This window comes from Entelurus aequoreus, linkage group LG20, assembly GCF_033978785.1.
Source record: "Entelurus aequoreus isolate RoL-2023_Sb linkage group LG20, RoL_Eaeq_v1.1, whole genome shotgun sequence".
Classification (NCBI taxonomy): domain Eukaryota; kingdom Metazoa; phylum Chordata; class Actinopteri; order Syngnathiformes; family Syngnathidae; genus Entelurus; species Entelurus aequoreus.
Genome location: NC_084750.1, coordinates 41,412,889 through 41,430,491, shown reverse-complemented (window position 1 = coordinate 41,430,491; position 17,603 = coordinate 41,412,889). Strand labels below are relative to the sequence as shown.

Sequence of the window (17,603 nt, the reverse complement as noted above, 5' to 3'; positions counted from 1 at the left end):
TCTTGTCACACGTGTAAAAGGCTTTTTTTGTCTTAATTCCCACTCGTGCTTGTTCGCTGCCGTTACGCTCGGCTTCCTCGGGAGTGTACAATCACGCCCACACACACACGAGTGTGGCCTGCAGCTCCGGTTCTGTTGGCCCGCAGAATATTGTGGAAGTAAAATCAAACAATGCAAGAAAAAAAAAGAGCAAAAAGACATAATGTAGTGACAAATATGTTGGGCTGTCCCGATTTGATGCTGATATCACATATCGATCTGATACAAGCAAAATAAGTATTGGATTAGCGCAAGCTAGACATACATAAGTGTCCTTAATTGAACAATACTGCAGTCTAAAACACAACATTTGTCAATGTAAACAATTACCGTTTTTTTTCGGACTATAAAATCCTCTAAAGGCCTTAGTGGCCACATGCATGGACAGCACCTTTTAGCTCTTATTTCCAAAATTGTGTACACTACTGAATTGGGGTCTTATGGCCGCTTATGTGGACACTTATACTGCCATCTGGTGGTGTCAGAAGAGTATAACATACAATGGAATTTGGGAAAAAAAGTGTAAAAATAAGAATTAGCATGTCACTAAACATGAAGTACACGTTTGTTACTTATGGACTAAGTACATCATATCAAAAGATGATTCTTAGTTTTTATTCTAATTAGGGTCCAATAAGCCCAAATAGCAAAGAGAAATAAAAAAAGCATGTAAACAAACAGCTTGGGCCTTAAGAGGTTTTAAGGCGCACTTAATATCCTTTCATTTTCTCAAAAATCGACAGTGCGCCTCATAAACCGTACCTGTAGGGAATAATTTTAGTAAGCTATGAAGCCGCACCACTTGATGGATTGTGGGAGCATTACGGCTAGCGTAGACAGACAAATTGTGCTTCAACGTATGTATTATTATGGTGTGTGTATAAGGACCGCAAAATGGCACCTATTAGCAGACATTTGGCTTTGTTTTGCAATATTACGCAAAAATTACTTTTCTTAACTTCTGGTGCCTGCTGATCTGTATTTGGGATCTGTATGAGTCCTGGAAATTTGTGCACGTCGGCCATTGTAGTCTGTGCCGACACCTTAGTCGATAAGCTTCTTCTTTTCCTCTATCTTCTTGTTGTGGGACATTCACCCTCCACTGTTGCCATTTGTAATATAAAGTAGCATACACTTTTAATTTATATCTCACCATGAAAGTGCTAAAACATACCGGTGTAGTGAGTTTACATAATTCACCCAAGGAACTTTAGTTATTAGAGGGTTCCGGTCGGACGTTTTTTCACGGACATATTTCCGGCCTTGTTGTTGCACTAGTGAGCCACGGATGAGGAGATGCTGCTCCGTTATTGATTGAAGTGAAGTCTGAATGTCATTAAAACAGTTAGCTCCATCTTTTGACACTTCTTCCACTCCCGTCCGTGCACGCTACTCCGCTACAACAAAAATGGCGGGGAGAAGACGCTGTCGAAGGTGAGCCACGTAAATAAGACCGCCCACAAAACGGCGCATCCTGAAGCGACTGTCAGAAAGCGACTTGAAGATGATGTGTAAAACATCATCTATGCAACATTTTGACCAAAGAACCACCATTACATGTTATGTAGACCACAAGGAAGTGTTTTACATGTAGAAAAAAAATCATAATATGAACCCTTTAATGCGCCTTATGTATGAAAATAGACCCGCTGATCGGCAGTGCGCCTTATAGTCCGGTGCGCCCTATGGTCTGAAAAATATGGTACCAAATAATATTAAATACAGATACAAAGTCCACAAGGCAGCAGCGTATTAAAATTGTTACCAGTAACTAACTTGTCCTCATCATTCAACTTACTACGTCAGGGGTGTCAAACTGGTTTTCATTGGAGGGCCAGTTCGCAGTTATGGACCGCTTTTAACACAGGAAAAATATATAAAATTTGCCAATGCATTTGAATATTCTACTTTTTTGATGCACAGTGTCAAAAAAAAATCTAGATTTTAGAGTAAAAAACTCAAATACAACAGTCTGGTACTGTTTTCCATTTTACAGTAAAATTCGCCAGAATATTACTGTAAAATGGAAAACAGTACCAGTTTACTTACGGTAAAACATTGGCTGCAGAGTTTAAGTACAACATTTACGTTTTTTTTATAACATATCACTGAAAATGTAAAAACACTTTTACAGATCTTGTCTCTGACTTAGATTAGGAAGATCATGTCTGACTTTGATTGGTCAGATCTGAGTACCGTATTTTTCGGACTATAAGTTGCAGTTTTTTTCATAGTTTGGGTGCGACTTCTGTGTGAAATTATTAACACATTAGCGTAAAATATCAAATAATATGATTTAGCTCATTCACGTAAGAGACTAGACGTATAGGATTTCATGGGATTTAGCGATTAGGAGTGACAGATTGTTTGGTAAACGTATAGCATGTTCTATATGTTATAGTTATTTGAATGACTCTTAAGTTAACATACCAGGCACGTTCTCAGTTGGTTATTTATGCCTCATATAACGTACACTTATTCAGCCTGTTGTTCACTATTCTTTATTTATTTTAAATTGCCTTTTAAATGTCTATTCTTGGTGTTGGCTTTTATCAAATACATTTCCCCCCAAAAATGTGACTTATACTCCTGTGCGACTTATATGTGTTTTTTTCCTTCTTTATTATGCATTTTCGGCCGGTGCGACTTACACTTTGGAGCGACTTATACTCCGGAAAACATGGTAGATGCGGGAAATATCGCTCAAAGAAAGACATGAAACCGCTACAGGAAAATACCAAAAAAAGAGAAAAAGCCACCAAAATAGGAGCGCAAGACAAGAAGTAAAACACTACACACAGGAAAACAGCAATAAACTCCAAATAAGTCAGGGTGTGATGTGACAGGTGGTGACAGTACACCTACTTTGAGACAAGAGCTATAGTGATGCATGCTTGGTTATGGTTTAAAGTCATAGGGCCATTAGTAGAAAAAGTTTGAACAACCCTGACTTCAAACATTGTTAATAAATTGATAAAATCACAAGTTGAATAAGTTATTGAATAAATATAAGCGTCCAAATACTTATGTAAATGAGGGATTTTAGGCCAATCAGCAAAACTAAGCAGTGAAATCCTTGCAGGATATAAATGTCATGGACATCACCTTGCTGCAAGTGTTGCCTCTCATCCATGACGCCATCTTGGCCTCGTGACCATCCAGACTTGCCTGGCCAAAGATACTTCCCCTGGTTTCCTCTTCCGCATGACTGCTCCGCACACGGCCCCGGGGTTCTCTTCCATGCAGTGGCCTGGGCAGGAGTCCACACGACATGTCCATTTGCAAGATGCGGCCTTTCCCTACATGCAAGAAAAAAAAAAGATGTTCAAACATAATAAAGTTGTTTTCATAAAAAGGCAAGAGTATAAAGGATGTTATCATTGGGGGAATAATGAGCAAAACAGTGCCCCGCCTCCCCTGCATGCTGGAGCTTTTAACTGTTCAAACACCTTTTGATGAATTCTGAGGTTTTAGAGCCTCGTAACGTTTGCATGCATTTATAGTGCTGTGACCTTAGGGACGACTTCCACATTAATAGGACACAGGAGGCAGGTAAGCTATATATTGCAGCATGTCCCAGTCTATGCTAGCAACATCCAGGGTGTTTTTTTGGCATGTCCCAGCCTCTGCTTGCCACACCCAGGGTGTTGTTTTGGCATGACCCAGCCTCTGCTTGCAACACCCAGGGTGTTGTTTCGGCATGTCTCAGCTTCTGCTTGCAACACCCAGGGTGTTTTTTTGGCATGTCCCAGCCTCTGCTTGCCACACCCAGGGTGTTGTTTCGGCATGACCCAGCCTCTGCTTGCAACACCCAGGGTGTTGTTTCAGCATGTCCCAGCCTCTGCTTGCAACACCCAGGGTGTTGTTTCAGCATGTCCCAGCTTCTGCTTGCAACACCCAGGGTGTTGTTTCAGCATGTCCCAGCCTCTGCTTGCAACACCCAGGGTGTTGTTTCGGCATGACCCAGTCTATGCTTGAAACACCCAGGGTGTTGTTTCGGCATGACCCAGCCTCTGCTTGCAACACCCAGGGTGTTGTTTCAGCATGTCCCAGCTTCTGCTTGCAACACCCAGGGTGTTGTTTCAGCATGTCCCAGCTTCTGCTTGCAACACCCAGGGTGTTGTTTCAGCATGTCCCAGCCTCTGCTTGCAACACCCAGGGTGTTGTTTCGGCATGACCCAGTCTATGCTTGAAACACCCAGGGTGTTGTTTCGGCATGACCCAGCCTCTGCTTGCAACACCCAGGGTGTTGTTTTGGCATGTCCCAGCCTCTGCTTGCAACACCCAGGGTGTTGTTTCGGCATGACCCAACCTCTGCTTGCAACACCCAAGGTGTTGTTTTGGCATGTCCCAGCGTCTGCTTGCAAAACCCAGGGTGTTGTTTCAGCATGACCCAACCTCTGCTAGCAACACCCAGGGCGTTGTTTCGGCATGACCCAACCTCTGCTAGCAACACCCAGGGTGTTGTTTCGGCATGACTTAACCTCTGCTAGCAACACCCAGGGTGTTGTTTCGGTATGTCCCAACCTCTGCTAGCAACACCCAGGGTGTTGTTTCAGCATGACCCAACCTCTGCTAGCAACACCCAGGGTGTTGTTTCGGCATGACTTAACCTCTGCTAGCAACACCCAGGGTGTTGTTTCGGTATGTCCCAGCCTCTGCTTGCCACACCCAGGGTGTTGCTTCGGCATGTCCCGACCTCTTCTTTCAACAACCAGGGTGTTGTGTCGGCCTGACCCACCCTCTGCTTGCAACACCCAGGGTGTAGTTTCGGCATGACTCAACCTCTGCTAGCAACACCCAGGGTGTTGCTTCGGCTTTACCCAGCCTCTGCTTGCAACACCCAGGGCGTTGTTTCAGCATGACTCAACCTCTGCTTGCAACACCTAGGGTGTTGTTTCGGCATGACCCAGCCTATGCTTGCAACACCCAGAATATTGTTTCGGCATGTCCCAGCCTCTGCTTGCAACACCCAAAGTGTTGTTTCAGCATATCTCAGTTGCTGCTTGCAACACCCAGGGTGTTGTTTCGGCATGACCCAGCCTCTGCTTGCAACACCCAGTGTGTTGTTTCAGACACCACTTAAAGTAAAATGAACAAAAACATGTTAAATAATGTTTAGATAGAAATGTGCAAACAAACAAAATGTTGAAATGTTCCCAATTGTGTCATTTAATTGTGAAAGAGAAAAATGTTCAAGTAAATCAAAGATTTATAGTGGATTTGAGACAATTCTGTAAATTATATTTAAAAAAACATTTTGCAATCATTCAAAGTCACAAAACACTTTTTAATTGGAGTGTCCCGATACATATTTTTCACTTCCGATACAATAGCGATATCGGAGCCTTGAGTATTGGCTGATACTGATATTGATTCAATATCAGCACCAATCAAACATACTTTTGTCTGTTAGTGTCTAAGACTAGATCTGACCAAGCAAAGTCTATGAGCATGAACTGATGAAGCCTACTTGGATGAGAGGCGAAACGTCCTCCAAAACAAACTGAACAGTCCAGTTGCCATCGATTGAATGCCCTGATCATACATATTTGATACATGTTTTAATTGACAAATGTGATGTTTTAAATCGCAATGTGAGGCCATTTTCAACCGGTTCCTGGATCTACGTGTTTCCAACGCATTCCACAGTTCAGGGTCGTTGATACAAATCAGGCTGATAACAGTTTAGTATATTTGTACACTGATAAACCAAAACAATGTCATAGAGTCTTTGCAACCCTTCTGTTGTGCCTTTGAGCATCTCTCCAGGTCACTGGCACGTGTGAGTGGCAGGAAGTAAACATCTGTATAGATCTCTAAACCAGAACATAGGACATGTCTTTCAAAGACTTGGAGAAGTACAATCTTACATTCCGGTCAACACACTAATGTTTTTAATTGAAGGCTAAAGCTGCATAAATCACTTTCATCTTCCAGCACTAGAAACTATCAGAATGCAGCCAGTGTGTACCTTGTAGACATTTAAGTGTTGAAGGACAAAGTTAATGGCTGTCATTTTAGTTAGATAGCGCAAATGGATCATTTTCTTTGGCAACTTGACAGAAATCTTCTGTCAGGAAGAAGGTCCAGTCCTCATGGTACACATACCAAGATAATGGATAGAATGTAAGATGCCAGATTGTATAACAAATACGCTTGCAAAATATATACAAATATGTATTTAGTAGCTGCTAACGCTCAATGTTAGATGTGAAAAAAAAAAGAAGTTATTTTTGTGTGAGCAAACCACGCCGATGCTCAAGCACATGGCAGCAGATGGGATGGTGACCCAAATAAATGGAACCGTGGCCTTTGACTTGATAATGCTGGATCCTTGAACATTGTCCGCTTCGCACTCGACCGACAACTCTTGTAGGTATAAGGTTTCATGACGCTGAACAAAACAAAATGTAAAAAGATAAATATTGCAATTTATAGTCTCTTAAAGTGAAGTAGGGCTGCTTCCATTTGTCACTTAGCAACGCAGTTTTGGGAATATTGCATATTTTGTCTTTTTTTCATAACAAAAGTTTTTACAAAAAGACCATTAAACGTAAAAAAACATTACAAATATATGACAAGCTGTTTAAAAAAATACTTTCATTAGCTTCTGACCAGATATAAAGTGTTTTTTTAATATAGTTTTTTGTGTCATGCTTTTTTATTGTAAAAAAAAGAACAACAAAATATGTAATATTTGAAAAATTAAATGCATAGTGGAGTACTTTAGATGAGGTGATTCAATAATTAATAGCGTTGATTTTTGGAACAATTACTTTTTATTCCCAAAAAGTCACATTGTCTTCTCAGCCGAAAAAAATTACTTTCAAGGCTTTAATTTTTTTAATGTATGACAACACTTTTTTGAGTGTGTCCTTTTTATATATTTTCAGTGGGTTTTTCTTCAAACTCCTTTATTGTAAAAACAATATTATAAGAAGTCAAAATATGCAATATTTGAAAAATGAATTGCATAGTGGAGTACTTTAGATTAGGTAATTACAGCCTTCAATCGGTCAATAATTCATAACCCTGATTTTGATGCATTATTTTTGGAACAATTACTTTTTCTTCCCAAAAAGTCACACTGTCTCTCCTTAGCCGAAAAAAGGACGCACTCAAAAAAGTGTTGTCATACATTAAAACAATTAATTTCAAGGCTTTAATTTTTTTAATGTATGACAACACTTTTTTGAGTGCGTCCTTTTTTCGGCTAAGGAGACAATTGTACTTGTTGGGAAGAAAAAGTAATTGTTTCAAAAATAATGCATCATAATCAGGGTTATGAATTATTGACCGATTGAAGGCTGTAATTACCTAATCTAAAGTACTCCACTATGCAATTCATTTTTCAAATATTGCATATTTTGACTTCTCAGTGTTTCCCATAAACTGCCAAGATACCTGTGGTGGTGGGGGCGTGGCTATGGGCGTGGTCACCATGACATCATCGAGTAATTTGCATAATTTACTACAATGATATGATTTTCTCTAAAAAGGCTCAAAAAATGTATACTTACTAATTAATAATAACAGTTTTGTTTTAAACGTCCATCCATCCATTTTACATTATGAATACACAAAAGATAACTACTACAGTATCAAATTAGTATTAGTATCTGAAGCATCGTCTCCACGTGTGTTTATTGACAACAGGGTTATAACCTGGACACGTTAGCTCGTCGGTATGGTAACAGGTGACTGTTACTGCGTGCGTCTGCCCCGGCCCCCGAGTCAAACAGCGAGCGGCGGTGTTAATGAAGCAGCGTCAGGCTGCTCACCGTCAGTGAAATCGCGGATTAACGTTAAATTTATGACGAGCCGCGAGCGATGCAGCTAAAACCTATCTCACCTGGTAGAGCACCCGCTGCGGCGACCCAGTTCGATCCCACCTGACAGTCGCTTTGCTCCGCGTCAATCCCCCCTCGCACCCTCTCTACCCCCTCCCCCGTCTCTCTCCAGCTGTCCTTTCAAAATAAATGCATTCAAATCCCGAAAATAAAAAAATAAAAAATCCGAGTCGTGGCGGACGTAATTCTTTCGTGGCGGGCCGCCACAAATAAATGAATGTGTGAGAAACACTGCTTCTCTTTTTTTTTTTTTTTAAATAAAGGAGTATGAAAAAAACCCCACTGAAAATATATAAACACTTTGTAGTAGAATTTCTGACCTTTGACCTATATTTCATGTCTGTCAAGAATGTATGCTCATTTAATTTCTCTTCTATTCTGTGTCCCCGGGTGTGGGACAAAAGTGAATATTAAGTCGTGCCAACCTGTCTACAGAATGTTTTGATTGTTTAAGTATGATTAAGGAATCCAAGGATGTTGCAAAAACAAATGACGCAGGAGAAAAAACTGTGACGCACGAACCAACAGATAAAAATGGCAGGAGACCGGGACTCGAGATTGATTGCTTTTGTGTGTCCTCCGGAGGACGTTGTGTGTCTGCATGGACAGCTCAATCTGACTTGATAATGGGTAAATAACATTTTTGTACTAAATTCACTTTTGTTGCTGTTTAAGCTCACTTTTGTTGCTGTTTAAGCTCAAAAGTGAATTTAGTACAAAAAGTTTATTTACCCATTATCAAGTCAGATTGAGCTGTCCATGCAGACACACAACGTCCTCCGGAGGACACACAAAAGCAATCAATCTCGAGTCCCGGTCTCCTGCCATTTTTATCTGTTGGTTCGTGCGTCACAGTTTTTTCTCCTGCGTCATTTGTTTTTGCAACATCCTTGGATTCCTTAATCATACTTAAACAATCAAAACATTCTGTAGACAGGTTGGCACGACTTAATATTCACTTTTGTCCCACACCCGGGGACACAGAATAGAAGAGAAATTAAATGAGCATACATTCTTGACAGACATGAAATATAGGTCAAAGGTCAGAAATTCTACTACACTTTATATCTGGTCGGAAGCTGTTGACAAAATTGAAGCGTTGAAAAATGTTTCTAAATTTTATATACTGTATGACTGAACACTTTTTTTGGAGCACATCCATGTTTAGGCTAAGGAAAGTTAAAGTTAAAGTTAAAGTTAAAGTACCAATGATTGTCACACACACACTAGGTGTGGTGAAATTTGTCCTCTGCATTTGACCCATCCCCTTGTTCACCCCCTGGGAGGTGAGGGGAGCAATGGGCAGCAGCGGTGCCGCGCCCGGGAATCATTTTTGGTGATTTAACCCCCAATTCCAACCCTTGATGCTGAGTGCCAAGCAGGGAGGTAATGGGTCCCATTTTTATAGTTTTTGGTATGACTCGGCCGGGGTTTGAACTCACAACCTACCGATCTCAGGGCGGACACTCTAACCACTAGGCCACTGAGTAGGTCCACTAGGCCACTGAGTAGAGGGATAGTGTGAGATTTTGGAAACAAATGTCATTGTGGCCCTGCAATGAGGTGACGACTTGTCCAGGCTGTACCCCGACTTCCGCCTGAATGCAGCTCGGATAGGCTCCAGCACCCCCTTTTTTTCCAAAGTTTGCGGATAAATAGATATGATCCAAATATTATCAATCTCACAATAATTTCAGAGGGTGTACCCCGTCTTCAGCAGGGATAGGCTCCAGCACCCCCGTGACCGCGAGAGGGACAAGCAGTAGAAAATGAATGGATGGAAGTCAACTTGTTTTTCCACTATACTGCTACTTTCAGAGAGAGGATGAGGAGCTCAGTCGTTCTGGAGGAGCTTGTGGCTGAGGTGGCTCGGGCATGGAGTTTGGATGCCTCCTGGACGCCTCTCTGATGAAGCATGCCCAGCCTGAAGGAGGTTCTGTTGTAGACCCTATAACACGCAGGATTATGTCTTGCAGTTGGCCTGAGGACGGCTGGATGGAATCCGGTGGAATAGGAAGAGGTAGCCGGAGACCGGGAAGTCCGGGCTTCCCGACTGAGACTGCTGCCCCAGGGATGGAAGAAAATGGATGAAAGTTGCTCATGTAACTTCAGTTAAGTTGAAATCTAAACTCTTGAGAGAAAGTCCCTCAAAATGCTCCTTCTTGGTGGTCCAGTGCCAGGTCCAGTCAATGCTAGATGGACTTATTTTCTTAAACTTGATATCATTACTCACCATTTTAGGGATTTCTAACGGTTCCTTTGTGAGAGATGTTGATCATCGTCTGGTCGTTGCTCTAACAGGCAGCCAGCAAAATGAGGGAACGCCGAGCAACACCCATTGTTCCTTTTGGACAACGACATTGCATCACTCATTAAATAAATAAAACATACTTTTTATTGGGCACTTATTTTCCTAAACTCACGTTACTTGGAGCTCCTATTTCCTCACGGTGACTCTTTCCCTGCACTAATAAACATCAGCAATAGACATGCTTTCATGATTAAACTGAGTGAGTAAAAGCTGACAACCCTTTCAGTAATGCATCTGCAGCTTTGCAAGCGAGAGAGGGGCTAAAAAATTATTTGTATCTGTCAGGTTATTTCTGGCAGCTAATTAAAAGGGCCATTTAAATGCATATTGGCTCAGTGCCTTACAAGGTGCCGAGCATGTAAAACGCTGCGATTTAGACACATACATACAATAGGTCTTCTTTTATAGATTCTTAATTAGGGACATATGCGAGGGGGGTATCAAAACGTGGCAGAGAGAGCCTCCCTTCAGAGAACAGATTACCCCCCAGTCTGTGAACAAATTGTTTTCTGGTAGATATTTTCCTGAGCTTTATCCATCAATCCCTCCATATATTTTTTTCTGCTTATCTGCAACACGGGGGCGGCAGTCTCAGGAGGGAAGCTCATACTTCTCGGTCTCTGGCCACTTCTTCCAAAGGCGTTCCAAGACCTGATGCGAGACATAACCCCTGCGCATATATGCCAACCTTGAGACCTCCAATATCGGGAGGTGGGGTTTGGGGTGGGTGGTGGGGGTTGGGGGGGGGGGGACTTGGTCGGGGGTGGGGGGGGTGTTGTTTAGGGGCGGGGGGCGTGGTTGGGGGCGTGGTTATTTACAGCTAGAATTCACCAACTCGAGTATTTAATATATATTTCATATATATATATATATATATATATATATATATATATATATATATATATATATATATATATATATGAAATACTTGACTTTCAGTGAATTCTAGCTATATATATTTTTATTTTATTTACATAGAAAAAAAAAAAAATACTTGAATTTCAGTGTTCCAGTGGCTATCCATTAGATGGCAGTATTGTCCTGTTTAACTTCTCCGTTCATGATGAGTATATCATTTCGGCCGCCATGTCTGTAATTTCCTCGTTCTTCTGCTTCGTCTCCTTGTTGTGTGCGCAGTTGTGCACTCTATAAAAGCCCTAGATGTTATGACGTCTTTGGGCAGGCAAGCTGTTTATTTTGTGGGAAAGCGAACGTGAGAACAGGCTGTCCCCACTCAGTCTCAGGTCCGCATTGAGCTGGAGTGGGCGTGGCCTCCAGCTCCGGCTGAATACCGGGAGTTTGTCGGGAGAAAATCTCTGCCGGGAGGTTGTCGGGAGAGGCGCTGAATATCGGGATACTCCCGCTAAAAACGGGAGGGTTGGCAAGTATGCCCCTGCGGCATGTTCTAGGTCTACACCTGGGCCTCCGTAATAGGTGGTCGAGCCAACTCAACTGGCTCCTGTGAAGGAGTAGCGGCTCAACTCTAAGGTTTTCTCGGGTGACAGAGCCCCTTCCCTTGTTTCTTAGGCTGGGTCCAGCCCTTGTTTCTTAGGCTGGGTCCAGCCCCTGTACGGTAAACTATTTTTGCTGCTCGCACCGACTGTATTAGTGTTCTTGCTCTTTGGGTCACTACCCAAAGCACATGACCATAGGTGAGGGTAGGAGCGTGGATGACTGACAAATCGAGAGCTTTTCCTTCCAACTAAGCTCTTACCTGACCACGACAATCTGGTACAGCAACCGCATGACTGCAGACATTGTGCCCATTTACCTGCCGTCCCTCACTCTTGAACAAGATGCCAAAATACTTAAAATCCCTTCACCATTTAGTTTTCTGCTCACACCAAACTGTTAACACAGGTTGTGTTATGTGTTGTTGAATTGTTGTACTGGTTGTTTTTTTCTGAACCATGACTAGGGACGGTTGTTTGGATATACGTCATATAAATAAATGCTGTACTACAATAAACTCGAAAGTTCAATTAAAGGCAGAGTCCCTTTCCATGGCCACCAGGTGGTGACACAATGGCAGCAATCGGGACATTGGATATTTATATATGATATGGATACACCGCTCCCGGTCAAATTGTTTATTGAACTCGTGCCGCAGGGCAAATTGAAAACGCCGGCGGGCCGCATTTTGCCCGCAGTACGGACACCACTGCACGCATTTTAAAAGGAAATGCTTGTTTTCATTTGGTTTTCATGGAAGAAGCATTATAAAAGGACATGTTTACAGTAGGGTTACCCACATATGCGGTCCTCTCCAAGGTTTCTCATAGTCATTCACATTGACGTCCCACTGGGGTGAGTTTTCCTTGCCCGTATGTGGGCTCTGTACCGAGGATGTCGTTGTGGCTTGTACAGCCCTTTGAGACACTTGTGATTTAGGGCTATATAAATAAACATTGATTGATTGATTTCTAAAAATGGCCTTTATAAAAGGGAGACATTGGGGGCAAAAGAGTCCCACGGAACTCCAATGTACAGTATACTCAGTCAAGAGCTTGTGCTAAAAATAACTTAAAAACTAACATTGCAAATTTTGTGATGAATTCCTTTACAACTTTTGTGGCCAGATTTCATTCCGCATTTCTAAAAATGGCCTTTATCAAAGGGAGTCAATGGGGGAGAAAAGGATCCTAGGGAACTCCAATATATACTCCGTCAATAGCTTGTGCTAAAAAACTTAAGAACGGACATTGCAAATTTTGTGATGAATTCCTTTACAACTTCAGTGGCCATATTTAATCCCGCATTTCTAAAAATGGCCATTATAAAAGGGAGTCAATGGGAGACAAAAGGGTCCCAGGGAACTCCAATGTATACTTCGTCGATAGCTTGTGCTAAAAATAACTTAAGAATTCCATGACAACTTCTGTGGCCCTATTTCATTCCGCATTTCTAAAAGGGCCATTATAAAAGGGAGTCAATGGGGGACAAAAGGGTCCCAGGGAACTCCAATGTATACTCAGTCAATAGATTGTGCTAAAAATAAATAAAGGACAGAGATTGCAAATTTGGTGATAAATTCCTTTACAACTTCTGTGGCCATATTTCATCCCGTATTTCTAAAAATGGCCATTATAAAAGGGAGTCAATGGGGGACAAAAGGGTCCCAGGGAACTCCAATGTATACTCCGTCAATAGCTTGTGCTAAAAATAATTTAAGAACTGACATTGCAAATGTGATTGACAACTTCTGTGGCCATATTTCATCCAGCTAACTTGTAAAATGAACATTATGTTGCATGATGTCATCTTCAAAGGCAATAAAAAAGACCCACACAAGGTCCCAGGTATTCCAAAGGGTTAAAAAAGCAAACTAAAATGATCAATGTTGCTTTCAGTAAAGCAGGCAGTCATGGAAGGTAAGGTATTAGTTGAAATATTTGTCACATGGCCCAAAGCTTTACACGGGTGCCCAGGTACCTAAACTTGTGTATTCTTATTTTAAACCCCGTCAAAGTAATATTCCACACCCAGTGTGGGGTTAATTATGCGGCACTTGAATAAATAAAAGTATCCTGTGTACTGCAACACTGAGTCGGAGTTTGACCTTTTGAAAATGAGCATCTCGCATTTTTATACACGCGTTCAGTGTTTTTGTTATTATTATACATTAGGTTTCTGGGGTTCATCTAGCGGGTTTGGCAAAACAAAACAAATGAACATCATCACAGCAACACAGTGCAACACATTGCAATCTAAAGCTATTTTCCCAGTTGATGCGTTTCATGGGTAAGGATGCTTGAAAGGAAGACAGGGAAAGGAGATGAAGCAATCTATTCCTGTCTTGCCATAGGCTGTCTTGACTTGGCACTGAGAGGTTCTTTGAGTGGGATGAAATAATATTTCCATTCCCTCAGGAGTGAAATGGGGTCCCTGAACACATCCTCTTTTTATCCCCCGACCACACTTCAAGGCTTTCAGCGACATAGGTGAGAAGAGAAGGATGACAAGGTGATGAGGCAAGATTGATATCCACCATTTTCTTTGCGAAGTTCCTGATGAGAGTATCCATGCAGTGTATTGGCTTTGTTCCCAGGGTTGAAAAAATCTAATCAGTTATGTGCAAAGAGAAGTATATTTTAGTCACCAAACGGAATATACAGTACTATGATATGATACAGTAGGGGTGTCAAACTCGTTTTCATCCAGGGCCACGTCGCAGTTACTCCTCACAGTGAGACACTTGTGATTTAGGGCTATATAAATAAACATTGATTGATTGATTGAATAATATTTGAATATGGCTATGCATTTGATTGTATACCGTATTTTCCAGACTATGGACTATTGTATATAAGCCGCACCCACGTAATTTTATAGAGAAAATATATGTGTCCATATATTAGCCGCAGATATGTACGTTGTGAACTGAGTTGACACAAAAATATTTTATAAATGTTTATTTACATACCTTAATTATTTCCAAACGGTGTCTGTAACACGGCAGTAAAGCGGCTGTCATCGTCATGGACCAACTAGCTGCGCAAGCTAGCTCTCCGACTCAATAACACCACAGTGATGTCTTGGTGAATTCACTGAGGAATTTGTGAAACTGCAACAATACAAAAAGAATGCCATTGTGAGTTATGAATACTAACGCAGACACTCGTAAACGTGTCAGCATATATGCTATATAATGCTAACGACACTAGCTTCATTACATTATAATAGCACATACAAATATGCATGAAAACACTCATGCAGACATCGCACGCGGGCGGTTTAGTGAGTATGAATGGTTTTAGTTGTATTGGAAAACCTACAAACGCTGCCTGGAGTGATGAATCCATACGAGTAGAAACGCTATGGACGACTAAACAGGAAACACTGTAGATGTTCACCCAGTGAGCAAACTCGTCCAAAAGTTGGCAGCACAGCAAAAACAATAACACGCATTTTCACTGTCTTTGCACGTGTTTAGTAAAAACTATTTAAACACAAAACATTATGGCCGTTAGCAAAGAAAAATACAAAAATTAGCTGCACCGTTTCATAGGCCAGAGGGTTCAAAGCATATAAATAAAAAAGGCTTATAGTCCGGAATTTACGGTGTATATTTTTTTACGTACACTGTAAAAAAAAAAAAACCTGTAGAATTTACAGTAAATCTCTCTGGCAATTACGTTACTAGAATATAACTGTAAAATATACTGTGTTTTTCCCCAACATATTACGGTAAATCGAAAAACAGTACCTTTTTTTTTATAAACAGCTGACAGTTTTTCACCGTAAAAAAAACAAACTGTGGTACCATTTACAGTAATATTCCGTAAAAGCAACAGTAGATTTCACAGTAAAAAAGTGGTAGATCAGTCGCCAAAATTGTACCGGAGAAAAGCAGTGGTAGACTTTTTTCCATTTACAGTAATATAAAGTAGTAAAAAAAATATAGTAGTAAAAACCACTGTAAACTTAACTATCTATTGTCATTTTTGATCTGATTTCATAAGTCAATATATTAATTGAGTCAAATTATTATGTGGGTATTTATTTTTATTTCAAAAAATAAAATGTTTGAAAAATACAATATTTGTTGCAATATTGGCTAATATTAAAGTTTAAACGGTAAGCAATTTCATGCAGTACTTGTATTGTTTGTCAAAATGGAATAAACAAATACGTTAAATAATAAGAAAAGATAAAGTACAAACCCTGTTTCCATACGAGTTGGGAAATTGTGTTAGATGTAAATATAAACGGAATACAATAATTTGCAAATCAATCAATCAATCAATGTTTATTTATATAGCCCTAAATCACAAGTGTCTCAAAGGGCTGTACAAGCCACAACGACATCCTCGGTACAGACCCCAAATCATTTTCAAGCCATATTCAGTTGAATATGCTACAAAGACAACATATTTGATGTTCAAACTGATAAACCTTTTTTTTTTTTGCAAATAATCATTAACTTTAGAATTTGATGCCAGCAACACGTGACAAAGAAGTTGGGAAAGGTGGCAATAAATACTGATAAAGTTGAGGAATGCTCATCAAACACTTATTTGGAACATCCCACAGGTGAACAGGCAACTTGGGAACAGGTGGGTGCCATGATTGGGTATAAAAGTAGATTCCATGAAATGCTCAGTCATTCACAAACAAGGATGGGGCGAGGGTCACCACTTTGTCAACAAATGCGTGAGCAAATTGTTGAACAGTTTAAGAAAAACCTTTCTCAACCAGCTATTGCAAGGAATTTAGGGATTTCACCATCTACGCTCCATAATATCATCAAAGGGTTCAGAGAATCTGGAGAAATCACTGCACGTAAGCAGCTAAGCCCGTGACCTTCCATCCCTTAGGCTGTACTGCATCAACAAGCGACATCAGTGTGTAAAGGATATCACCACATGGGCTCAGGAACACTTCAGAAACCCACTGTCAGTAACTACAGTTGGTCGCTACATCTGTAAGTGCAAGTTAAAACTCTCCTATGCAAGGCGAAAACCGTTTATCAACAACACCCAGAAACGCCGTCGGCTTCGCTGGGCCTGAGCTCATCTAAGATGGACTGATACAAAGTGGAAAAGTGTTCTGTGGTCTGACGAGTCCACATTTCAAATTGTTTTTGGAAACTGTGGACGTAGTGTCCTCTGGACCAAAGAGGAAAAGAACCATCCGGATTGTTATAGGCGCTAAGTTGAAAAGCCAGCATGTGTGATGGTATGGGGGTGTATTAGTGCCCAAGACATGGGTAACTTACACATCTGTGAAGGCACCATTAATGCTGAAAGGTACATACAAGTTTTGGAGCAACATATGTTGCCATCCAAGCAACGTTACCATGGACGCCCCTGCTTATTTCAGCAAGACAATGCCAAGCCACGTGTTACATCAACATGGCTTCATAGTAAAAGAGTGCGGGTACTAGACTGGCCTGCCTGTAGTCCAGACCTGTCTCCCATTGAAAATGTGTGGCGCATTATGAAGCCTAAAATAGCAGAAGGGAGACCCCCGGACTGCTGAACAACTTAAGCTGTACATCAAGCAAGAATGGGAAAGAATTCCACCTGAGAAGCTTCAAAAATGTGTCTCCTCAGTTCCCAAACGTTTACTGAGTGTTGTTAAAAGGAAAGGCCATGTAACACAGTGGTGAACATGCCCTTTCCCAACTACTTTGGCACGTGTTGCAGCCATGAAATTCTAAGTTAATTATTATTTGCAAAAAATTAATAAAGTTTATGAGTTTGAACATCAAATATCTTCTCTTTGTAGCATATTCAATTGAATATGGGTTGAAAAGGATTTGCAAATCATTGTATTCCGTTTATATTTACATCTAACACAATTTCCCAACTCATATGGAAACGGGGTTTGTACTTTGTTGATGCATATTATTATTACCAGGGGTCCAGGGGACATAAAAATGATGTGGGGGGCCTTGA

At 41.0% G+C, this 17,603-nt stretch overlaps 1 protein-coding gene across 5 annotated transcripts in view; it reads right to left on the bottom strand.

Moving 5' to 3' along the window:
- The window catches only part of col16a1 (collagen, type XVI, alpha 1), a 378,064-nt gene that overhangs the window by 339,600 nt on the left and 20,861 nt on the right, over positions 1-17,603 (bottom strand). For 4 of the 5 annotated variants that reach the window (XM_062030118.1, XM_062030122.1, XM_062030121.1 and 1 more), the window contains exons 2-3: positions 14,627-14,767; positions 3,145-3,338 (exon numbers count right to left, since the gene is read on the bottom strand). The gene's annotated coding sequence lies outside the window, so the exon portion shown is untranslated. The remainder of the gene's footprint in view (positions 1-3,144; positions 3,339-14,626; positions 14,768-17,603) is intronic. The other variant, XM_062030119.1, reaches the window with a different exon arrangement.